We start from the raw sequence: 25892 nt of genomic DNA, 5'->3' as shown, positions 1-25892 counted from the left end.
GCTATTTTTTCTTAAGCTTTATTGAAGTTATAGTCTTGCCAAATTGTTCTTAAACTCCCCAACCTGAGACGGTGATTAATGGTCTGAGAACAAAAGAGGCTGTAAGTATTGTCAATGCTAAGTGTTTCTTTGCTTTTATTTACAATTCTCTGGCTTGAAAGCTAGGCATGCTGTTGTCTTAATCAGACTGGTAATTAAAGTGATATCTAATGATGTCTGCTTAACAAAGTCACCTGGAAGTATTCTGGATGGGCTGAGAACCATAATAGGGCTAGCTTGGGGTGATTGTGTTGTGGGGGGGGGATTGTGCTGCCCCAGGTGTGGCTGGGGGCAGTAGCTGGTTTGGCCATAACTCTGATAGGGGTCTGGGGCCTCTGTTTTGCTGTCTGCATGGCTACATCTCATGAAAAGTGTAGTGTTCTGCTGCTGCCACCAGAAAAAGTGAGTGTGAGGGAGGAAGAGGGCGTTAATAGTGTTTTCCTCCTTATTTTTTTCTTTTTTCTTTTCTTTCTTCATTCCTTCTAGTAGAAGAGGGATACGGAAGGTTTTCTAATAGAATTGGTTTAGAAAGTAATAAAAAGAGGTAATAATTATGTTCCTAAACTGGCTGGAACCAAAATATTCGGTAAGCCCTGCAGGTACTTTCCAGCTAGCTCTGTAAAGTTTGCCTTTTTTCTTGATGATGTTCTAAAACAAAATTCCATCCGTGTGTGTTCAACTTCAAGACTTTACAGTTCATGGTGTGAGTATGTTGCTTGAGCTGTTACAATTCAAGTGGTTGTTTGCATGGAGTTTCAGTTTAATTCTCATTTTCAGATGTTCCCAACAACAAAGCTGCCACTTCAGACATGCAGTTGGGTTTAGGCTGCTGTGTGCACCCACAGTTGCCTTGTTTCTTTTTGTATTCTGTTTTGTGGTCTGCTAGGAGAAATTAGTAAGATGGGCATAATAAGCTTTAGGAGAACCCAACTCAGAGATGGGGAAAAATAACTTGGGTAAGTTTTACTGAAAGCCACCTCCTTGATAGCAAGTTTTTTCTCTGCCTGCAGAGAAAGATACATAAAGTAATCCTGACCATAAAAATATGATGATCAGTCTTAAGAACTCAGTTTGGTTTCCTATCCCCGCTCATTCTGCCAGGAGACTGCTCCTGATTTTGCTACTCTGATGATTAGAAATCAATTTATTCATTGGCCATTTGTAAGCAGTGTAATAAGATAGAGATGCTGCAATGACCAAAAGTATGATGTCTTCCTGAGGCTGTGCAATTTTAAAAGACATCTTGAAGTACAATTCTCTTTATTTCTAGTATCTCATGCTTCTATATGGCTACAAAGAAGTAAACTCTCTTCTTATCAAAATATGGTCTTTTTGACTTTCTATTGAAGCTCTTTGGAAAACTTGACTCTTATTATGCAAAATAACATATATTCTAAAACCTGAAAGTTATTGCTAGAATGAAGGTCTTGCCTTCTTAATTAATATTTTATGTTAATATATTTTTCTGGACTTCTACCCAACCTCCATGGACTTCATTATACAATCTAGTTGCAAGCCCATTTTATTGCTCCCCAGCCTCCTGTGCAATTCAAATAACTCATATTTTACCATATATTAGAATAGCAGAGAATTCCTGCTGTGCTTTTTTGTAGTTTTGTGATTGTCAACATATAAGTGCCTGAAAATTAACATTTTGCATTTAGTAACATGGATAATCTGCCTATAGAATAAATGCATATTATACATGCATGTTTATTCCTCAGTATCAGCAGGGCACAAATATTAAAATTTCTAGGCTTAGATCAGTTTCATGCCAGTTTACCCTTCACTCACATTTTAAATAAATGTACTTTTTATGCTTTTGCCTTAAATTTTCATTTTAGTGAGCTATAAACCTCTGCCAAAATCTCCCTGAAGGGTAAGCAGTAGGTATACCAATTCAGTCAAACTGAAGAGTTGATGAAAGTCACCAGCGAATCTGGTACACCTCAACTTCTGGAAAAAGTGAAACACTATAAATTTGGAATATGGTCAATCAAATCTAGTTCTGCTCTTTTTTATTAAAAACAACAAAAAACAAACAAAGAAAACTGAAACCACAAACTTCTAGCTATGTCTAGAGGAATTTGCTTTTGATATAAAGGTACAAAATCTGTGAGAACAACATACTGTTCCTAATAACTGAGTAAGAAATGGTAAGAAAAGGCTTACTGATTCTGCTAGATCCAGTCTTTGTTGACTATTTTAAGACTGGGAAACCATGGGTGCTATCCACAGTGTGCCACTGCAGTGGAGGAGAACTCAGAGAACGTGGGTTGGGCTATGGTGTCCACATCACCATCTGGATGTGTACGTCAGAAAGATAATGCCCTAAGTAAGAGGCGTTTAGGTGACATTAATGCCTTGCCTTCGTAAAGATGAAATCCCATCTCTTTTCATTGTGAATACTCTATTTATAAAATGTACTTCTATGTTATAAGTCTACAGAGGAAATTGTGAGTTAACAGAGCATTTCTCTTGCCTGTATATTTACACTTATTGTCTACTATCTTATATACTTATATACAGTATCTGTATAAACTCTTAATGGAAACTAATGGTAAACCTCAAAATTCTGGAATAAAAGAAACCTGGAGGACTTTGATGCTCAGCATAATTTAGTGGAAAAACTGTCAGAAATATGGGCTGTAAATATGGAAAGCTAATTTTGTTGCTCTTGTGGTGGCAGATAAAGAATCAAATATTCTTATGTGTTCTTTATATTTTGTTGCCTGTCTGACATGAAACTTGCTTACAAGGGGAAAAAATTCTGAAGGTATATTTATATTGGCATAGTCAGAAATACAGGTATGCTGTTCTAGTCTGTGATTTATTTATTTATTTATTTATTTATTTATTTTGATAGCCTGACTGCAGATATTACTTTTCATGTTTCAAAGTAAAGTCTATATGCCTTTCAGCATTCCTATGCCTTCCTTTAAACTATGCCTTAAACGGACAATTAGTTTTGATTTTTCTTTTTCATTCTCTTTCCTAATAGGTCCTTGTGTCTCCCACCAAATTCAATAGATATATTGTACTTTTTTTCCCCTAAAAACAAAGTTGGAAACCCTGCAGTAGCTGTGTTGCAGGTCATGCCTGGAATGTCTGATGTATGAGTAATCCCAGGTCTGAGGGGGGAAAAGCCCTGCCCAATGACAAGTGATAGGATTTACCTATTTGACTAATCACAGAAGATTTGTGAAAGAAATAAAGAGAAAAATGCAATCAAATGTGTTTTATGTTCCCTCAGGTTTATCAAAACATATATCTGTTTTGAAAGGCTCACTTTTTTTTGCTATTGAAATACTCTCCAGATTTTCTCTTTGCAAATATCTATGCCTATATTTATAAAAGTAAAGAGGGGTGGTATGAATGTTGTTTCTTTGAATCTGAGAACAAGACAGACTTTTCTCCAGCACAGATTTTGCAGTGCAGTAGGCTTTTACAGAAAGATGACTGTCATTTAATGTGTTAGCTGTGTGCAACCTCTTCCTGTGATATACTTGTGAAGGCGTGCCTTGGAAGTGTATATTTGTGTTTATTTATTTACTTATTTATTTATTTTTGTACAAATGCCTTACAAAAATCCTTGTCTTGCACTTTTGGTGGGTGTTTATTTCTAAGCAATGTGGTACTGCGCTGCCACATCAAAGAGGCTTTATCATGTAAAAGCATAAGTGTGCCACTGAACTTGTGCTAGCGAAATAAATGTCTCTTGCCTTTATTTTTAGGTATGAGCTTGTGCTTAGAGAGAATGGGGAATAAAATTTCTTAGAATGGAAGATACCTTTGTTCTGATTTCTAGGGGATGTTTTGCCAAAATTTCTGGCCGTTGACTAAAGAGACTCCCTAGTCCCACAGAGAGCCCACAGTCAGCCTGCACCATAGCAGAGAGAGAAAGACAGAGATTAAAAACATAGCCAGGAAAAAGCTTGAAGAGAAAAAGTAATTTGCTTTGACCTAAGCAATAAATCTACAGGGCAATAATGACCATCTCTTGACACTCGTCGTGACATTGATCAAGTGCACTGTCCCAAGCTTTTTCTCCTCTGAACCTTGAAGGGCTTCCTGGTTGTCTGTGCCACTGTTCAAGGTATGTTGTCAAAGATCAGCCATAAACAGATGACTAAGAGCATCTTCTAATTTAATGTGATTGCTTACCATGGTAATTAGGAATGTCATTCTTATTTTTGTGGAGAACACAAAGTTATGTGATCCTTAAAACAAACACACACAAAACTGAAGGCTCAGCTAACCTCAAAGATCTGATCTGAGCAAATAAACAGAAAGGGACACAGAGGGATTCAATTAATGAAACTCCATCCTTAACTCACCTGTTCAGGACTGGGTTTTACAGCAAATATTGATTGCTGTTTGGAGAACTTAAAGCAAGAGAAGAAAAGCCAGAGAGAGCTGACACTTGACCTACAGAAGTCTTCTGAACTTTTCTTCTCTCTGCATAGCAGAATGAAGTGATGGTTTCCTCTTGTGAGGAAACTGGGTGGGTTTGTTTTTAAACTCAGAGACATTTTAAGGTAAGAGGAAGGGGAAAAAATAAATTAGTCAACATGCTGAAACATCAGGTTGCTAATTCTCACTCCTTCAATGTGTGAGCAAGGTAGTTTTCAAGCTTCCAGGGCACAGTTATTTGTTAATGGGTGAAGTATTCAAAGGCTTCAATCAACAGAATTTCTGGATATTTATAATAAATAAATGAATTAGCTTAGTAGTTTCAAATTTTCCTAACACCTTCTGGAGCCCTTCTTTCCAGAAATGGCCTTTGAGAGTGGGGGGAAATATGGAGGAGCTGGTTTCTGCCTCTTGACATTACTGCATGGCTCCAGGTCCATCTCCATTCCCTCTCTGGGAGGGTGGTAGATTTTTTTTAATTTATTTATTTTTTTTTATCTCCCCTCCGAGTTTAGGATATATTTTCTTCTCTTTGTAAGGACGTAGTAATCAGTGTTCAGGCTTACAGTTCTTCCTTGATGGGAAGTTAGTACCCTGTGTTAAGTCCTAAATTGAGTCCTTTCTCATGGACTCTTTTTTTTTCTTTTTTTTTTTTTTTTTTTTTTTTTTTTCTTCAAGGTGCTTGAATGAGTTTCTTCTGCAAACTGAGCTTTTTGGCTGGACACCCAGTTTAAACATATAGCATGGCATGGGGACATTTAACTGTATAAACTCTGTGTAGGTTTAGAATAATTGTTTCTCAGTGGTGCTTTTGGTATTCTAGTCCATTTTTAAAAGATGTTCAGATAAATAGGGTTAATTTTTTTTTTAATGTTTGTTGAATGATTTTTCTCCCAGCTCTGACTTGTCCTCTTTCACATCAGTGCTTTGCCAGGCCATGTTGTAACCCTGTGCAGATAATGCTTTATCATAAAATGCTGACAGACCCTTCATCCTGGCTGTGCTTGTCTCTGCTGCTGCACTCTGAAATGCTGCTGTTATTAAAAGTGCAGCAGGAATGCATAATTAGCCTCCAAAACAATCCTACCCCTGGAATGATATTACCTTCCTGGAAAACATGAAATAGAAAGAACTTGTCCTTCTTTGTAGATTGTCTTTCAGAAAAAATGGCATCCTAAATTGTTTTACATACACAAGAGCCATAAGCTTTTGACGTTAGCTCTTCTAATGAAATGCTTGAAAGTAGCACTTTATTGGCATTCTGGTGGAAATCAAATTGAGTCAGAATCAAAGAACATGAGTCTAATGTAATTCTTCCTTTCAGGCATGTCAGACTGAGGCATCAGGAAGCAAAATTAAAGCTTGTCTGCTGGTCCTCAGTGTGCACGGGTATGCAGACAGGATCTCTCCTCAGATGTGTAAAGAGCAAGTTGCTTGAGAGAGAGGTAACAAGTGAAAATCCTTGTGAGGACCAGAGATGTTGGTCTGTTCTCATTCTCTGGGCTCCAGAGCCCTTCTGGTCCCTGTAAGAACCAGCACCGTCAGGCAGGTTCACGAAGTGCAGGGTGGCTGTACTTCCTAGCAGCAATAAGGGGAAAATGGTCAAAAGCTATACACATTTGTTATTTAAATGTATTATTTAATGCTAGTTTTTGCTTTGTATAATGAGTTGGCATAATGAAAAAAATCTCCTGAACGCTGTGTAGTTTGATTCATGACTAACATCGCCATGATGTAGGGATGTGTGCAGAGGGGGAAGACAATGCAATATGTCTTTGTTTTGTGCTGAAATTAAAATAATGCTGCTGTAAAATGCTGAAAAACTGTCTGAAGCTGCTCAAGAGTGGATTTCAAGGAGCTATAATGGGTATATCCTGATAGCCTTTGTTATCATCAACGTAAGAGAAATCTGTCCTGAAAAAAGGCTTTGAAATAAAATAACAACAACCTATTCTTCAGAAGCATGTTAATAGCCAGATAGTGCTCTGTAGGCTTGATTACAAGATGTTTTAAGACACTCATAAAGTTCAAGCAGTAGCTTGTCAAAGTGAATTTTCCTCCATGGGTACTACAGGTAAAAGCTTATTGTTTCTGTATGGAAATGTTATTTTCTTCATCTTCACTAATGTTTTTTGGGGGAGGAAACTTGGTAAACAGACTCTTTACAGAAGAGGAGCTACAGCATGTGGGCTAGGCAGAATGATAATGAATAATTCAGTATGATGGATGAATGAAATGATGGATGGAGAGAGCTGAAACTCTTAGTGGTATTTTACCTGCCATTGCCACATACTCTAGATGTTTCCAGTGCTAAGTGGGATAGCAAATGTTGGCAAGCTATGTTTCCTTGATCAGAACTCTATAGGTCTAGAATAAAAGCCACATCGGGTTTTTATTTTTATTTTTTCCCTTCACCATGATGTCTAATCTCTTTCTATTCCCTTGCATTTGACACAAACAAGGTTTTTGGTTACAGGACACTGGTCTGTGTGCTTGAGCTCTGGACACTTTTTTGTTTGATGTTATGGAGTTAAAATGGGTGCACAGCAGTCACAGGAATATCAAATACTTTTTTTTTTAGGTGGTAGAAAAGTTGCATCTAGTGGAGTCATTTGTCTTGAACCAAGGAACACCTACCATCTACCAAATGTCCCATTGACCTTCTACTGGGCTGGTAGAACAGGTATGCGTGGAGCATGATTTGCGTATCTGCTTTTTTTTTCTTTGAGTTATCTGGGTTTTCAGACACATCTGATCTAGTGCACTGGACACGAGAAGATGTCAGAAATGGTGATCACTATCACCACCTCCGTCACTGTCAGCACATTCCCCTTTCTGCTCCAGGTTCTCCTTCTATTTTGGTATGGTATCACATGGCAGCTACTCTGCGATATCTAAAGAGCTTTCAGAAATGTAAATTAAATGTCTAACATGCTTAAGTATCAAGAATGTGGTTCAGATCCTGCTAGGGACATAATTTTGTATTATTAGCAGTTGCTGTTTTAGTGTGACCTTATTGTGACAGCATCTTTAAACTCTCTCAAACTGAGAGCAAGAGGAAAAAAAGTTGCTGATTTTTCACCAACATGGTTTAATGCATTTTGAAAGATACTGGAGGACCTTAGCTAACATTTCTATGTATTTGCTAGATTTTTACTGAAATATACCTTTTTAAATGTATAATTCAGGGAGAGCATTTATTACAACTAGTTAAGAACTTCCCTATACATCAAACTCAACATTTTCTTAAAATTCTTTTTTTTTTTTTTTTTTTTTTTGTGTGTGTGTGCAATCTTTTGTACTCTTAGAAGTTTAGCTCTAATCTTCCATGGGTGGAAAAAATACCTATTTAAATCAGTTGGTCTCTCAAAGTGAACACATGTGACTGTAACTTGACTACCTAAGCAACAGTCCTCGGTGGATGTCAATTCTCTGTATATCAGAAACTTGGGGTTTAACTCAGCTGGCATGGTAGGCTTTGGCTCAATTTTGTGCTTTCCTGTAGTGATAAAATCCCTCCATGAGTCCATGATAACACATAATCATGATGTTCAAAGATGTCTGGTAAACTAAAAAGCATTGATTTTTTGATTTTTTTTTTTTTTTCCTTTCAATCCTATACGCTTGTCCTATTCTCCACCTATAGGATACTTTGTGTAAAAGGGATGACTTACAGACCATGGGGAGACATTTTGTTTTTTAACATATCTGTGTGGTACTGACACAGTATTTGAATTCAATTGTTTACTTCTGATATCGCTCAGTTGTCTGATCAGTATTTCCTGTTTGGTCTTCATCAATATGAATTATAGATTTGAGATTTGTTTTTCTTCAGATAGCCTCGAAGCCATTTTATTTTTCTGCTATGTGTCATCATGATTGTTCATTTTCACTACATACGCTTCAACAGTGTAATTAATAAGGAAACGATATATTTTTATTGTCTGAAGTATAAAGAACTTCAAAATGTTTCCAATATGATGTTCATTCAGATGAAGGGACAGAGAAGGAGAATATGACTAGTTAAAAAGGAAGCATTTGAATATTTGCAGCCTGTTCTTCAAAAAGAAGCATCAATAACACTTTCAGGTTTTGCTCCACAATAAATCATTTTGAAAGGAGCATTATTGAGGAAATTGTGATCAGACATAACAGGAAAAAGCAGAGATTCTCTGTGTAAATATCTGTCTTGTGTTATTTATTTCTCTAGTCCTATTTTTCTGTGATTCATGGCTGCTGTTAATAGGATTTCTGAACATTTAATAGAAGATATTTTTATAGTTCTGCTATCCTTCTGCACTGAGTAGCGTCTAATCTGTGCATGCTCCCAGTGAGACCATAGAATAAAGCTGTATTCACCACAGCACAGCAAAACAGGCCTTTCTTTGTGAACTTACTGGTACCTTGGCCAGGGGAATTATTTTATGATAGCTTTTACTTAAGAATACAGAATAAAGTACCTCTTTTTAATTAAACCAATACAAGGTTTAACAACAGAGTGTAATCTTGGCAGTGTAATTATTACCAGTGAGAGAGCTAGCTATTAAACAACTAAATATTTTACTTAGTGCAAGCAGTGTGGCTAAGTAAGCTCTGCATTTCCAGGAAATGCTGGAGCTCACCCCAGGTGCAGCTGCAATGCTGAAGGTCAAGTGTCTTGACATGCTTGGGCAAAGCAATGATTCCTAAAAACCATTCCCAAAGCTCCTTCATGTGGTTTTGGAGAGAAGCTTTCTTGAAGAGAATTCAGGGTTCAGGCCATTTGAGTATTTGACCTGGAGACACTAAAAGGTTTCCTGAACTTCTTCAGGATAAAGTCAGGCTATCTCAAAGCCTGGAATTGCCATATTATGCTACTGAGTTATGGGGGAAAAGACCCTTCGGGAACAGTTTGCATGATGCCCTTGTTGCATTCAGGTTACCAAAAATGAGGACTTTTGACATCATTCTGAAGTCATAAAGATCACAATTAAAAGCAAACAAAATTGTGGATATTAAGACATTCATAGTCTTAAGAAACAGAGCAAGCTTACCGATATTGCTTCTGTCTGTTAATAGTAGCAGTTGAATGAGTATAATCTGAAATGTATGCTGGTCAGAAAACCCAATACATCTGAGGTAGATCTGAAATTAACGTGCAAAACTGTTTTATTTAAAAAAAACTCATTCAAGCTGGTCTTGTCTGAGTTTTTTTTTCCTATGTCTAATTAAAATAGCTGGCTATGTTTGTGTGTTCATTTTGTGTATCCTGAGAAACAAACAAAAGTAATAAAAACTGCTGAAAAATCCCTCAGCTCAGCAAAAGCATGGGTAGATGAAGGAACCTGTCATAATGTTGTTGTCGTTGTTTTAGCCCAAGATATGATGACGACTGCTTTGTTCTGCTGTCAAATGCTTTCTGCAAATACTGCACAGCAGAACGTTGAGAGAAAACAAGTTATGTTCAGATACTCTAATGAAATGTGAATGGAAGATGCAAGCTCCTTGCAGTCTGTTCTGACAGTTAAAATAATAGAAAAGTTTATATCTGCTTTGAAAAACAGTGCATGCTGTGCGTTAGATGACTTAAAATTTTTAAGCAGGGTGTTGCAGAGGGAACATCAGTGCTTATGATTATCTGAGGTAGGGATGCTAACCTCAGCGACATGTCACTCTATTCAAACTGAAGAAACACATACTACTAGTAACTCCTTAGTGCTTTTCCCACTGCTCCACCCAACTCTTGCCCTTGTTTCTTTCTGGTAACTACAAGAAATTGCTTGGCAGGACAATTTTGTAATTCTGATATACTGCTGCTGATCAAAACCACTTGTGTTTTACTAATCAAAGCCACACAACCCATCAAGTAGATTACATTTTACCCATCTGAAATCTTTGGAGGAGTTATGGTGGCAGGTATTAAACCTGCTGAGGATTAATTCTACAGCTAATAAAAACAAACAAGAAGAAAACCATCAGCCTGGGGCTCCCATACATCTGCATTAATAGACAATGCAAGCTCTTCATGTCTGTGGGAAGATCTCTGTTAATATTAGATGTATGTGTAAATGGCTACAGGCCACACTACTAAACTTCCTCTGAAGGGGCTGCATTCCTCTTCTAAAGCATTGGCATCCAGCTGAGCACGGCATGAAGTAAGAGGAAGGATGGTACTGTGCCAGGCAGGGGAATTTGCATTCCTTAATGTATTGCCTGCAGATGATGTGCTAAATTGGCTCTGAGGTTTTCTGGTGTGTGTTTTTTCTTCTTTTTTTTTTTTTTTTTTTTTTTTTTTTTCCCCTGGTTAACAGTGGGAGCTGAGTGCACTAACTTCCTGAGGTACTTTTCTAGAATGAGATGGGAAAGGACAGAAGAGGAGCAAGAGGAGCGGAGAGGGAAGAAAGAATAGGGAGACAATAATTTGAGAGCAGGGAGAGGGAGGATTCTGGAGGTGAAAGCAGTTTCCATCGGACTCTGCAACAACAACAACAAAGTATATGAACAATTCATCTGTTTTCTGAGGTCATTTGGGAGAAAGTAACAGACCAAAATGTGTAATGGTGAAACTTATTTGCCCAACTTGCATAGACAGAATTCACTGTAGTTTATAAGTCTTTTGACAACCACTCAAAGACTGTTAAGAGAGGTAATTTCAGGGTAAATGGTCAGTTATGAGGCGACAGTGTTTAGAGTCCTGCACAATGCAGATAAAACTCTACTGATGGATAGGAATTATCCTGTTTGCCTGGTTGAAGAGCACTGAATGGCTGGTCAGTGGCTCATTGGAAATGCAGTGCTAGCCTCAGGCACTGAGGTAAAACTTGTACCTGCAACTGTCCTGTCAGAAAATGTCTGTATTTTTGGAAAGAAACACCTAGAAAATTGGAAGGGAAAGAAGGAATTAGAGGCTTGCGTGTGGTTTATTTTATTTTAAAAATGTTTTGGCTCATCTAGTTACGTAAGTGAAGTAAGCAACCTGATGTGGTAATCCTTTATTACACAGGCAGAAGTGGAAGGAAAGAATGAGCTGTGTCCCAGGGTCGAGGTGGGTGCTCTGCCTGGACAAACATGGTTAGAACAGTGAACAAGCCATGAGCAATGGGCTACCAAGTCCCTCCTGCTGAGCATGAGATGTTGCCCAGCTCTACCCTACCCTTTTGGCTCCATCAGTCCTGTAACTTCGAGGTCTGTTGTCACCAAGCTGACCTGGTGCTTCGGTATACAGCTTCCTCCAGAGGCTAAAAATGTGGCCATGCTTCATGATTACAGAAAACTGAGGGGGCTGGAGTAATCCATCAATACATGCTAACTTTTTATAGATTGCTCAGCAAGCATTTTATGGTAACTTTTGTCAGGTAGTGGCACTGGTAGGCTATTCACTCCAAATTGTGCAGCATGACTAACAGAAAAGTTATAGTTTGTTATCTAGATGTATTACAGCCTACAGCTGGCTTAATTAAATCTCTCCACAGTAAAAACACATCAAGGCAGCAGGAGTAACATTTCAGGTCGTGGATTGTCCAAATAAATGGTATTCCCTACAAAACTGTTGAAGTCTAGGGATGAACGCAGCTTCAGCGCTGAAAAACCAGACCGTGGCCTCAACCAGCATGTGGAACCCCTGTAGTTTGTGATGCTGGATGTGCTGCCACCATGGGACATGGCGGGCAGAGCCTGCTCACCTCTATGAGAGTTACCATACTGTGGGAAATGAGACAGCGAATGCTTGAAATTTCTTTTCAGTTTGAGTTCATGACACAGGCATGAAATTGAAGTGTTATGTGGTTTGTAAATAAGCAACAAGTCATTTCAAGGGGTTACAGATCAGCCAGTAGATTTTACAGAGCTATGAATGTTATTCTCTTTAGAGCCATTTAAAAAGAAAAAAAAATCCGTATATTTCATTTGTAAAAATATTTGCAGTAAAGATCTGCGTACTTAAATAATTTTATTTCATGAGGACATAAACCTTGAGTTCTGTGGAAACCCAAATAAATGTTTATGAACTGCCACACTCCAAACAGGACTTTAGTTGATGGATAAACAAACAGCTAAGAATCCATAAACGTATTTTTTCCATAGCAAACACTGCTTTTGAAAATATTTTTGGCTTTCTGTATAGAAATCATGATCTCATTGTTCATCTTACACTAGTATATGCACTTTTACCCATTATTGAAAATAAGCCTTTGATCGTATTAAATATTAAGGCAGACTTACAGTCCCATGAAGAAATTTTGATTTTGCAGTAAGAGTAGTAAGAATTAGGATCATACATAGGTTATCATGATGATAGTATGATGCCATCATTGCAGTTATTTTCAGTTTATTTTCATGGAAAAAGTACTAGTTTCTCAAGTCCTGGAGCAGATCACGTGTTGGCAGTATGAACTTCCATGTTGGCTGCCATGCTTTTGTGACCCATCAGTGGGCAGAGCCAGGGGATGTGGGGGAAATGAAACCAACAAACTTCACCAGCAATTAAAGGCATTTTGTAGAATCATTCTTAAGCTCTTTAAAAATCATAGAGATTTAAATAACTGTTACTAGAGTTGTGTGAGGATTTTAAAATTTCATTTAGAAGATTTGTTAATATAATATTCCCTAGGATTCTCTTCATTCAGTTTGCAATATATGCTCAGAGCCAAACCACAGACTTTCCAGTTATTTCATGCTGCTTACATTCTGGAAGTGGTTAAATTTTTGAATGTTCTGTAGTTTAGGGGGGAAAAAATAGCCACTATAAGTAGTGTCCTAAAAGCAATAGCCTTTGATTTGCAATAAAGTGCATTGTATAAAAGTTTTTGTATTACTGATTTCAAACTCTTAGGTTAGTGACTATTCAGCTCATCTTTACTGTTCTATGGGGAAAGATAAATTACAACTGAAGTATTTTGATTTCTGGTGTTTGTACAGTCTGAGCATGTATGCTTTGAATACAGCATTTGTGCTGTATATTACTAATGTTCTTACAAAAAAAAATAAATCTGTGAGAGCTGAATAAAATTTCCTCTGTTCTTAGATTTGCATATTTTTGTCAATTTTTTTTTTTTCTATAGAAGTTCATGATTCAGTGGTCTGGCACAACTTTTTTTGTCTTTTTAATCTATCCACAAAATACATTTAACATCCTGATTTGAAAAAAAAAAAGTTCACACATCTCAGTAACACTTTCACCTTGTGAACAAGGTCTTAAAATTAAATCTGTCCACAGTTTAAAATGCTATCACCTTTTGTTTTAAGGACAGAAAACACATTATCTGAGTTTCCTGTATCCGAGGAAGCTGGAAGTTGTCTACCCACAAAGAGATTCTGAAGTAATGGGAGGCAGGCTTCATCCACCTGTGAGTTGTGGTGCCTTCCTTTAACTGGTTGTTAGTTCTCCTGTATATGAAGAGAGACAGACATTTCCAGAAAGCAATTACTCCTATCCAAAAGAACCAGTACAAATCACCCTCTCAATTTTTCTCCCTCCATTGACTATAGAGTGTCTTTCTTTTTCAAGATATGCTTCCCTATTAAGGGCTCATAGTAAAGTGAATGAATTAATCTTTGTGCACCTAAAGTAGATTGTGCAGATAATCACACATCACTGCAAATCTTATTAGAATTATTTACTGTAGTTGCTGCTTTGTGCTTGCTGTGCAAACCATTAAGTTAGCGTCAATAATTTGCACCAAGGTAGCAAAGCTACCTTTCTTATTTTAAACCTCCATGTTTAGTCTTTTGGATGTTGGTCTTCTTCTTGTGCTGTTTCTCCACAACATGAATTTCAACCACGATTATTAGACCCTCTTAATGTCATGTTGAGAATCTCAGTTTGAAACATGGAGATGGGGTGTAGTGTTGGCATTATTTAATATGCTCACTTGCTCTCTGAATGTACTTAAGCTGCCTGATTTTGAAGCTTGACTTGAGTGTGTGTTCAGAAAATGACACCATATACAGCAGTGTGAATAGCTGCTGACTTTTCTCAGCTGAATGTTTGCTTTGGTTCCTCAGATTAATTTTCCAAACTCCCTCTGAACTACATACTTTAACAAAGCCCTAAATATACTCTAAATCTTCTATGATAGTACTCTATCTCCCTTTGTTTGTCCTTGTTACTCATCCACAATTAGTAAATTGTCCTCAAATAACATCGATCTTCACTCAGCCTTAATGCTGCTGTTAGTCAAGGAGAGCTAAAAAGAGTATTTATGAACATGTTCTCTGCAAACACTGTTTCCTGAAACTGCAAGTGACACAAAGAAGTTGTGATCCACTCTGGGGAGATGAACGCGGGACTTTGATGAAATACAGAGACCTGCACTTTAATGGATTCCTCAGGAAAGAACACTTCACAATCAGGGTTCTTTTATCCTGCTGTGGTGACAGAGGAAATGGGATCATGGGATTTTCAGTATAATATGATACAGCAACAGTTTTATTTTCAAACCTTTAGATTATGCGCAAATGATTCTGAAGGCATTTCACATGCATTTTGAATACGTTATAAACTCAGGGTTCCACAAACTCTTTCTGTGAAATAAAATAATTGGCAGGTTACAGTATGAAATGTTTAATTGTCCCTGTCTTGAACATACATATATGAAAATTCTGGAGAGAAATGCTCAGAAAGAAAGGAAAAGGTCTCCATGAGATTATTCTTTTCCCCTTCTCTAGCAAGATTGCATTGAAATCGATCAGGCTTGAAGAAGTCAGGGTTGTGCTCTGTGATCAATAGTGCCCTTATGTGTCATAAATGGTGCCGTGTGTTTATGATGTCTTAACGTGAGATCATGTGTTTGCTTTCCTAAGTTCTCTTTCATGAAATGAAAGCAATGACCGTACTGAGAAAACAGGCAGACAGGGAAGGTATGTGCTAGCCTGTATCCACAAGGCATACATGCCTGACCTTTGCTCTTGGATGGGCAGATATACCAGCTGGTCAAAAAAGAAAAAGATTAAGTGGTCCAAGGAATTGTAATATAAAAAATAGACTTGCTGCTACTTGTGTTTGTTGTCAGCTTGTGCCTTACACTAAATTAAGAATTAAAACCTTCCTCTCTGCTGGATTGACTGCTTTCTATGCTTTCTTTGGACTGACATATGCTTAAAGCTTGTGTCTACATTTTTCTTCTCAACATCAGACTTTTAAATATGCATAAATTTTCTTTAATAGTGAAAAGAATAATATTAAAAGAATAAAAGTCTGCAGTGTTTACAGTATATGTCTCAATCATTCATGAAATGGTTTATACTTCTTTTGTTAGTCAGTTAAATTATACTTTCAAAATGAAGCATCCACTGAACAAGCTAAAAATGGTTGAAATAATATATAAGTTTTTAACTTAATTTTTTCCTTTTGTTTCAAAGCTGATGTTACATATCTGCAACCTGAATTGGGAGATTTCTTGGATAGTTGACTCCAGGATGCTGTTCCTACGGAAATTATTTCACCCAAAGACTTGCTGATATAATTACCTGTCTTTTTAACTTAGTATATTAACACTGATGACTGCATCTTGCAAAATCAGCTTTTAAAGAATCAACTTTTTTTTTTTTTTTTTTTTTAAATAAAAAAGTACCATCTGATTCAGAGGCAGTGCAGAAAGCCTGTTTCTTACAAAATCCTGTGGTGTCTGTTACCGTGTATGGATGCAATTTCCAATAAATTGTCTTAAATCACTTTTCTTTGGGAAATTATTGTGAAGGCTTCATAAAGATACATTTTTGAAGTAGAGGAGTTGAAAACAGTGCAACCAAATAATTGAAATCCTCCCTGATTCATTTAAAATCTATTTAAATTGAGACTATTTGAAGGTCATCTAAATCATTAAAGAGCATTGTAGACTTCCAACTACTTCTTTACAGTTGACACATATTCTGAATATACTATTAACAAGTGAGAAGTCTAAGCCTTGATTTAAAGAAATGAAATATGGAAAAGCAGATCTTTTCTGCCTAAGTCCATTATAGTACTTCTTTTTGATTTCTTAAAATCGCTTGAATACTAAAAAATCTTCTGTTTGGATTTTGAAATGAGTAACTGCATATCTAAAATACTTCTAAGTAATTCCTGGTTTTGTACTTTGCAAGTGTGCTTTTATTATAACAAAGACTTCATGCTTCCAAGGCTATATACTTTTTCTATTCTTTTATTTTCCCAATGGATTTTTGTATAAATTATTTGGTATGTTCTCAAACAATGCTGTAGTTCTGAAATGAAGGATGGAGAGGGATGAGGATAATCCCCCTCTGTCGTTGAAAATAGAGTTTGTGGTTTGCCATAGAAAGCCTTATCATGGGAACTTTTCTTTTATTTTTCTTTCATTTTTTTCTTAAAGATTCTTGACAGAGTTTCCCAAAGATTTGAAATGTTCAGTTGTTAAAGTGATACCAAGGTTAAGAGGAAAAATAAAGGAACAGTTTATGTAGCAGGTAGATTACAAAAATAGCTGCATAAATGGCTCCTTTAGGATCAATGTGGGACCGATTCAGTTCTTCTGTAGTGGCTGAGCAGTTCTTCATGGCCTTGAATCATGAATCTATTTTTGACCGACAGAAAAAAAAAAGTACCCCATCTAAACTTGTGATATTAAAATATTTAGCCATTGAGAATGGCTTTTTTATTTAACCTTTGAAGTGTATATATGAAGCATGTTTTTAAAATAAATTGAATGTCTCTTAATTATTTGTGTTCCAGTAACACAAGGTGGGAACAGTCCCTATCGTTTTACGTAGCTGGACACAGAAAATGAAAGCATGGTCTCTATCCAAACTTTAAAATGTCTTTCATAGTAATGCAAAAGGACTGAATAAAAGCAGACCCTTTGCACAAATCTTGAAGTTTGCTGCTGACTCTCCTGTGCCAGTTTCTTCGGGGAGAGCAGAACAGATAGGCTTTAATCCATTTCCTGAGGATTAGTGCACTAAAGCTAGTTATGAACTTGGAGTAAATTCACTTTCTAGTGGAGACGTTGGCTGCTGAGCTCCTTTCCCTACCATAACTCTGATCTTTTGCTAGTGAGGCGCTGACCTGGCAATTCACCGAGCTGCAGCTCAGTGACGAGCTTTGTCTTCACACCCTCCCTGGACTTTCATGAGCTGCCACTACTCCATGTTTGCTCCCCAAATTCTTGCCACAAGCAACCTCACTGAAGTCAAAGAAATATTTTGTTGCTTCTGATGGTTTGAAGATTAGGTTTCAATTCTTCAGAATTTTCGGAAAAAAAATCTAACAAAACAGGTCTTAAAAGTGAGATTGTAACTTAAAGTCACAGCTCTTGTGAGAGGACAGCAACCCAAGGGGGAGCTGGGACATCTGAGAAGAATAAATGAGAAGGTGCAAGTTAATGGCTCTTCAAGGTTAGTGGAGCTGTTTTCTCATATTAGCAGTCCCTATTGTGGTTGCTGAAGGTTTCTGTCCCACAGGAACGAATTAAGCTGGAGGAAGCTCCTGGAATGTAAATTCTGGGATTTGGAGTTTTGCATGTAAATGCTTCATTACTGTTTGCCCCACCAGGTCATCAGCAGACACTGCTGGGTCAGGATGTACATGTGTGTCTTTTCCTTCCCTCCTCTTTCTTCATATTTACTCTTATTTCATCCACCTGGACTTACGTTATCATTGTGGCTTCTCAAGATAGCTTTCCTCAGCAATCTAAAATGCTAGCAGCTTTTCTACTGTGTTATGTCTAAATGAAAATTCATATGAAAACATGATTAAAAAAGGGAGTGCTAAAGAAATCACAGTTAATTTATACTCTGCAGGCATGGCCATAACACCTGATGAGATGTTGCTAACTACATTCAAATGACACTGCTGTAGTTTGAAAAAAAATTCATGCACTTTAGCAGCTCTTGACAATGGCTGTTTAACAACCCGACTAATCAGAAGTGGATTACAGCAACAAAACTAATGAACCACTAAAAGCCTTTAATGAATAATGGAGGACTTTTCATTCTCTTATGCTCTTATGTTTATTCATTTAAAGACAGTTTGTGTAAGAATTGAAATCACATCCGTACATTTGATACTGGATTTATTTAAATGCTGCATTGGTATGGACATTTAATTTTTAGGTTCTTTACTCTCAGTTTTCTCATAAACAAGACTAGACCCCAGGTGCAAGTCTCTTCAGTCTGCATTCTGTTTATATGACATATATTTTCTACTTTTGTATATAAAAGAAATATTTGAAACCGCGTGTGCATTAGGCTTCAGATTTAGAATACGTATAATTGCACCTAAAGCAACAAATTTGAATAAGTAATCAAGCAGGTGTGTTTTTCCATAGGATTTCTGTGCTGTGCTTTCTGGGCTTGGGTCTCTAGGGGAAGTTAAAGTGAACTAAGAAGTTTTAGTCCTGGTTTGCAAACCACTTTAAATTTAGTGTCGGATAAGGGAATATAGTGATATAAAATGCAAACCCTGGCTGCTTTCTCAATTTCTGACTTCTGTCTTTAACCTCAGTTTTGCAGATGTGACAGAGATATATAATTTTTTTCTCCCTTGTGAATCTCCCAGCTTGGAGATCTGTTTGTCCTCACTGGCTGTATGAATTTTCAGCTGGGAAAAACATCCTGGATGACACCTCTGCCAACTGTTCTGGCTGCAGCATTGGTATCGGCTCCCTGCCAAGTTGAGCTCCCTCTTTCGCCTTCCCTTTGCTCCATTACAAAGCTATGTTATCCTTTTGATTTCCCTGCCTTCATTTCTTTAGGATAGGTAATTTCATAAATTGGCCTCTGCAATATGAATGAGTACAAATCTAAAAATTACTGAACTCAATTAGGAGTGATAGGAGAAAGTATTCAGGACTTTTTGCTGATGTATGTGTAATAATAGTATTTCTTGATATTTCCCTTTTTTTTGCTCTTCTGGATTTTTTCACTAAACATGTAAAAACTGGTGGAAGTTTAAATCTTAAGGGAAGGAATAGAATGCTACAGATGTCCAGTCTGAAGGCTGAAATGTTTCACTGAACACATATGTTATTAATAGATATATAATTAATCTTGCTATCTTATGGTAGCAAAACTTTTTTCCAGATTATTTACAAAGGAAAATGATTCCAACAGTAAGGCCAAGCAGTTGGATTACCAGCCTCATGTCTTCAATCAAAACAATTTTTTTCTGTTATACATACAGTGCACTAATCCAGAGCAGCAATTAGTAAGTAAAACATGGAAAACGTTCATACAAATAGTGAAACTGCAAGTGGTACAGACAGGATTAATACAAATAGTTACATTTACATAACTGAGTATTTTAATTCAGTCTTTTTTTTTTTTCTCTTTTGGTGCTAGTATCAGTTTGGAAGCTGCTGGGATACAAATTTTAGAAATAACCAATGCACGTGCCTATACATTTTCAGAATTGACATGTCAACGTTAGACTCCAGAGATTTCAGTGTACATTGTGTCAAAAATTTCTATTCAGCAGCAAAGACGCAGTCATTTTTAAATATTGAGGACAGAACTTTGAAACACCATATCAAATAAAAACAAATTCCTTTTGGAGTCAGATTCAATTAGCAAATGACTTTTTGTTCAAGAGACAGTTGCATCAAATTGTCATTGTGTGTGTATTCTTTGCTCTACCTTAGCTCCACAACTGTGCTTGCCGCTGTCGATGTTTTGCTGTATACTTTTATGTATGATTACTGAGGAAGACTGATTAGTTTTTTCCCTGTTTGTTTGTTTGTTTGTTTGTTTGTTTTTCCCTTGAGCAGGGGCAATCAGATGACTGTACTATTTTGTACATCTTCATTTAGATGTGATCTGTACAGATTTGATCTGTGGAGTCTCTAATTATGATTAAAATAATTAATGTGTTTATTATTTGCTTTTCTATTGCAAAGGGAGATATTTTTACCTGTACGTGTCTGGGATTACGTTATAAAAAAGGATCACAGTGAGAAAAAAAATCTTAATTACTGCTCGTGAAACTATGCCAAGTTATACTAGCACAAGTGCTTTTGATCATATTTCTCTTACTTTAGAATAAGGCAGCATGCAGTTATATGTGTTGCATTTGTTCACATGTACACAGAGTATTGTCTGAACTGTCTTAAATATTGCTATCTAATCCCAGAAAGAAGCCAGAATCTGGCTTAAATATCTGATTCCAGGCAAATATCCATCTGATACGCAGAGCTACCATAAAGATGATAACCATTTAAACCTTCACAACAAGACTTACATGGAAGTTAATGGTTTGTAGCATTGCAATGCTTTTTTGCACATGGTTGAATCACCCTGAGCAGCTGAAATGCTGATCACTTTTCCTGTCTGATGGAAGCACTGTTGCTGACTGTGAAGTTGACTAATAAGCTAGCAGATGTTGATACTGAAAGAATTATTTGATCTAAAGAGCAACACCAATTGGTTCCCCCAGTCTTTTTGTTTCTTATGTCATGCTGAGATAAATATGGAGATGATGCCTAAATAATATCTTTCTAATGGAGAACAGATGACTGCGTACCTCAAAACAGAAACACTTTTTGTAATCCTGCCGGACACTGTTTTTCTGTTTCATTTAACGTCTTGGTGCCTGAGGCACTCTGCTGGAGTCAAACTTATTCTGCAAAAACAAACAAACAAAATCCATACCTACAAGTTCTTGTACCTTTACTGCAACTCTTCAGTGGATTGTACTATAAGTAGTATAATTTTTTCTCTTCACACTCAATATATATCTCAGGAACTCTGTCAGACTATCCCCCAAGCTCTGCAGATTTATGTAACTTTTTCCTGATGGCTGTGAGTGGGTAAGTGTGCTGTTAGAGTTCTGGTTAAACTACATGTATGCCAGGGAAAAATGCCTTATGTAAAGCACTGTGCCACGAAGCACATGGACATCCAGTATTTGCAGGAGGCTGTGATCCCTGTGCAGGAATGCCAAAGCATTTCAGAACTGTGTGGGCACACCAGTGCTGATGAGGTTTGTGTCCAGCCTCTGAGGTTTAATGTTGAGCACAATTTCTCGGATCTTCTCCTGGGCTAGATCTAGAGAGGCATCTTTCTTGGGGTATGTGTGTCTCAGTCCCAATTAATCATGACTTCTGATGTCACATGACAGTTTTGTTCAGGATTTTGTGCTGCTTAATGCATTTACCATTTCTAGTGCACCATATTTTTCTGGTCACCTTCTTTCTTGTTCATCTCAGTCTTTGAAAGAGAACTTCTTTGTCTGTCAAACCTCCCCCTTCCTTTGAGCCTTCCCCACTGCTGTCTAATACCTTTTGTTCAGGTTTGCGTTAGTTTGTCTAGGAAGCCAAATATTTTATTTATTCTGAATTTTTCCTCTGGGATTTTTTTTTTCTTTTGAACCAAGTGGAACACATGATTTCAAAGGAACTCCAAAAAGATCAGCAGCTGAATAGTGCTGCATATTTTATGTGAATTTTAAACAGTGTCCCTGGTCTGCACAGGGAGAATGATTCAATCATTTGTATAACTTAGTTGAAGTATGTCATATCCACATCTAATGGGGACATAACTTGCACACAGCAAAGAGTAAAAGCTGCTTGTATGTCTGATAGTCTACTCACATTTATGTTACTGGCAATTCCTACTTTACACTAATGGGCAAGTGTCAAGAGCAGAGTAAATACAGATTCATCTTTGCTTGCTTGGAACTCGTTGTAAAATCTGGACAAGCATTTACAATAAGCCACTCCAAGCTTTTCTTCTCAGCATTACTGAGAACAATTGGCTATGAATAAATACCCTGTTACTGGATAGTGTACTGAGCTGAAATATTAAGTCCTATCAAATCCTTCCCATCTTTTATAAAATACCTATCAAAACTTTATTTAAATTAGCAAGCTCGGATCAGAGAGAAAAAGAAACTGGTAATGAAGCAATCATACATAAGAGCGAGAGCCTGGAAATCCATTTCAATGTCCTGCGATGCTTTGGAAAAAAGGAACCCTGACTTTTTTTTGGGAATGCTCCATTAGTTATACATTTGGCAATTAAGGGGACGTGTCTTGAGTTTAGTTTATATACACACACCAAATTGTGTTTAATTTAATGTCTTGTTATTTTCTATAAAATACAAAATGTTACGTGTCATCTTTCCATTCCACCTGCAAAACCTGTACAGTTATGGGAATGTATGTATTAACTGCTCTGATTTCTCTTTTCCTAATGTCATCAGTAGGCTGTTTGACTTTCTGCAACTGTCTTATCTTCAGAGGTGTTATTTCTGTTTTTGTTCTCTAATTATCAATTTGTACATACAATACCAGATAGCTCTTTCAGTCTCCTTCAATTAGGAGAAAAGAAATATTTAATTTTTCTTCTATTATATGATTGCTAGATCTCAGGGAAGGGAAACAGGTAAGGAGAAAGTCAGCTCAGGGCACTGATCTGCTATGTAGATCTTCTCTAATCTTGATTTATCTGAACTTTCTAGGTGTAAGTCTAGTGCAGTGCTATCTTAAAATATCCAGGACAGCTCTAAATTAGATAGTTAAAATTTTAGAGAATGTGATCGTTCCAAGATTGTGTTCTGTCCAGATTAGATGCAACTTCTCTGGCAGAGCAGACCAATTGCTCAGGTAACAGGTAGCTTATTTCTGGTGCTTTAGCTGAGTTTTGTCCCAGCACAGTGCTGTTGGGACCACGTATTCTTCTTCATCTGTGAAGTGGAGGTAAGGGTTCTTCCCCATTAGGACCTGTAAGAATAAATGCAGTGAATGCTGTAAGATGCTCTGTTAATATAATAATAGAAAAGATGCTCTGAATAGATTTTAATATGCTTATTGTGATATATAGCCACTTGTTATAAGAGCAATGGTGATAAAATACCTAATAAAATCCAGACAGCTTCAAATAACTTTTGGACATATTTCCCAGTACGCTTGGCAAGATCTGTGTGCAGATATGCCTGAAACACTGACTGTGGTGTAGATCCACAGCAGCTTGATTGAAATCAATAAATGTGATTTACATTATTATTGTAATTGTTATTGCAGGTTTTCACATCTCACACAAATAATTAATTGATGACTACAGTCTAATCCATTAGTTTTAGCAATGATATTGTTTATTGCCAATTGAAAGCAGAATGGTTATTTTAAAAACAATCCAATATCAGAATCATAAAAAGATGAAAGGATTCATTCTGGCTCATATTTGATCTTTCTTCTTTATTCAATAGAATGCTATATAAATGTTAATGTTGAAGAAGTGGAAGTCAAAGCACAAGGACATATGGATGTTGTGTACTTAGCTCTGTTCCTGGAGCTTGAGAGCTGCATCGCAGCTGTGACAGCAATTCTGGCTGCTTGTATTGAGACTCTCTGATGACACTTAGTCTTTGGAGAAATAGGTGCCATCTTCTAAAAAGTTGGGCAGAGTCGTCTGCTGAGGTCTCACCATCCTGATTCTGTTTCACAGGCTTGTGTCTACCTGCCTGTGTCTGTGATTTGCTAGATAAGAGCCCAGAGTGTGACGGAGGACTTTTGTCACTACTTTTTTTTTTTTTTTTTTGCTTTTGTCACTGTCACCTGGTGCAGTTGTCGATCAGTCCCTGAGAAATGCATGCACGGTGGCAATAGCAGAGAGTAGCTGTAAGCACAGCTGTGTGTGTGTGAGAAGGCTCCTGCATAGATAAGGGGCCTTTTAGAACAGCATCAGGGTGCACTGAAAGCCAAAGGCATAGTCTGCCTCCAGCCTCCAGGACCCTACTGTCTGTTCCTGGAGGCTCTCTGATTGTCCCAAGCTCTTTGCCACTTCCAGCTTCTGTTTTCTTAATCTCTGTGAAATCAGACTGATCGCTGATCAAACAAATTAATTTCATAATGGTTCCACCATGGCTTCTTGCATACAAAATTAGGTGTCACTATATTAATAAGGAACACATTGTGATAACAGTATAAAAGCATCTGAGAAATAAGAGAATAACTGTAATTTCAATTACTTTGAGATGGCCATACTGTTTCTAATTAGCTAATTGCAGCCTGAATATAATTAGGATAAATGGTAAAGGTTGAAATGCTTATTGGAAGATCCCCATTATGGACAGAAATATTCCTGAATAAATTGCATTAGACAGTTGGTCAGACAGGTGGACCTGACAATGCGATGTTATCTACCCTTCCCATACCGACTGAGATAATTGCAGTAATTGTGCAGTTCATTTTCATACAAAGAGTAGAAACTACTTGAAATCAGTTTAATCTGGAAGAAACAATGTGTTCCTCATATAGCAACAAAACATCTATTTCATCAAAAACTTGCAAAGTAAAGAAAGTGTTTTGATTTAGCTGCCAGATGGATGCAATGAAGAACCCATTATTTGCTAGCCTATAAAGACAGCAGATATTTAAAGAAAAAAAAAATCTACAGGGGGATGTGTTATAAAGGTACTATTTCTACATAAGATAATGTTTACAGACCAGCTTACTCCCAGAGAGAACAAATCCTGATTTTCGCAAGGAATCTGAGGTCATAGAAGGCAGTGACAGGAAGAAACCATGCCAGTATTTAAGCAAGAACCAAAGGATTTATTTATGTTTATTTTTATTTTTTTGGTACCCCGATGTAATAGTCTATACATCAAAAAGTGTTTCACTAGAAAGAAGAAAAGTTCTGGTGCAAATGAAGATTTATTGTTACAGTGAGGGAGATAAGCAAAATGAGAATTCCTCCTTCTGTCTGTACCTTCCTCTTCCTTCTGCATCTACCGTTTGGCCTTCATCCACATTAACTCTGCCATGCTAGCATTAGTTAACTGCTTTGAAGGAGAGCAGCATGAGGAAACCACTTGGATATAAATATAGGCATACAGCATGTAGTCTTCAAAATTGTTCTAAAAAACGGTGATGATTTTGACAAGTTATTTTATGAGTGAGTGAGAAGACACCGAATTAGTTCAATGCATTGGTTTGAGAAGTATGTCATAGTTTATTTGTAACTGCACTGTATATAAGCTAGTAATTATCCTATGGTATTTTTTACTCTTCCATATGCTTTAGAGCAATTAATTTAACGTATAATTACATACAGACAGATCATGGAAAGAATAGAGATTTCTCTTTTTAATTTGTTTTAAATTGGCACTGTTTATTCTGTATTTCCCATTTTAGATTTTCCTCTGAGAAGTTTTAACTGAAAATACTGCTTCATATTTATGAGGCATCGCTTCTTCCTCCGACAGACGGCTGAGGAGAGCATGCCACTTTATTGGTTTTGAGAGATGAAATATGGAATAAACGCTGGTTAATCCTTGAGCTTCCAATCTGACCTCTGCTCAATTGCTAGATGTCAGCAAGTTATAATATATAATATGGCCACATTAGACAAATTCATCAAACAAGCCAAGTTGACTAATAAAAGGACAGGTTCTTCTTTACACAAATCAAATTCTGAACCCATGGAAAGCATTGAAGACCTTGGGAAGGATTGCACAGTGAAAAAACAGCTTATTTTGATTTCTGCTTGGGGGACAAGTGTAACAGCCT

General features: G+C 37.0%; 2 long non-coding RNA genes across 2 annotated transcripts in view; both read left to right on the top strand.

Moving 5' to 3' along the window:
- The window catches only part of LOC311445538, a 172073-nt gene that overhangs the window by 55075 nt on the left and 91106 nt on the right, over positions 1 to 25892 (top strand). The gene's annotated exons all lie outside the window — the stretch shown is intronic.
- LOC311445539 lies at positions 308 to 15956 on the top strand. The gene is made up of 3 exons (XR_014698487.1): positions 308 to 441; positions 7034 to 7135; positions 15790 to 15956. It is a non-coding gene; the product is annotated as an uncharacterized lncRNA (long non-coding RNA).

The sequence above is a fragment of the Aythya ferina genome (assembly GCF_964211825.1).
Source record: "Aythya ferina genome assembly, chromosome: 16".
NCBI classification, from domain to species: domain Eukaryota; kingdom Metazoa; phylum Chordata; class Aves; order Anseriformes; family Anatidae; genus Aythya; species Aythya ferina.
This window is presented reverse-complemented; position numbering and strand designations above follow the sequence as displayed.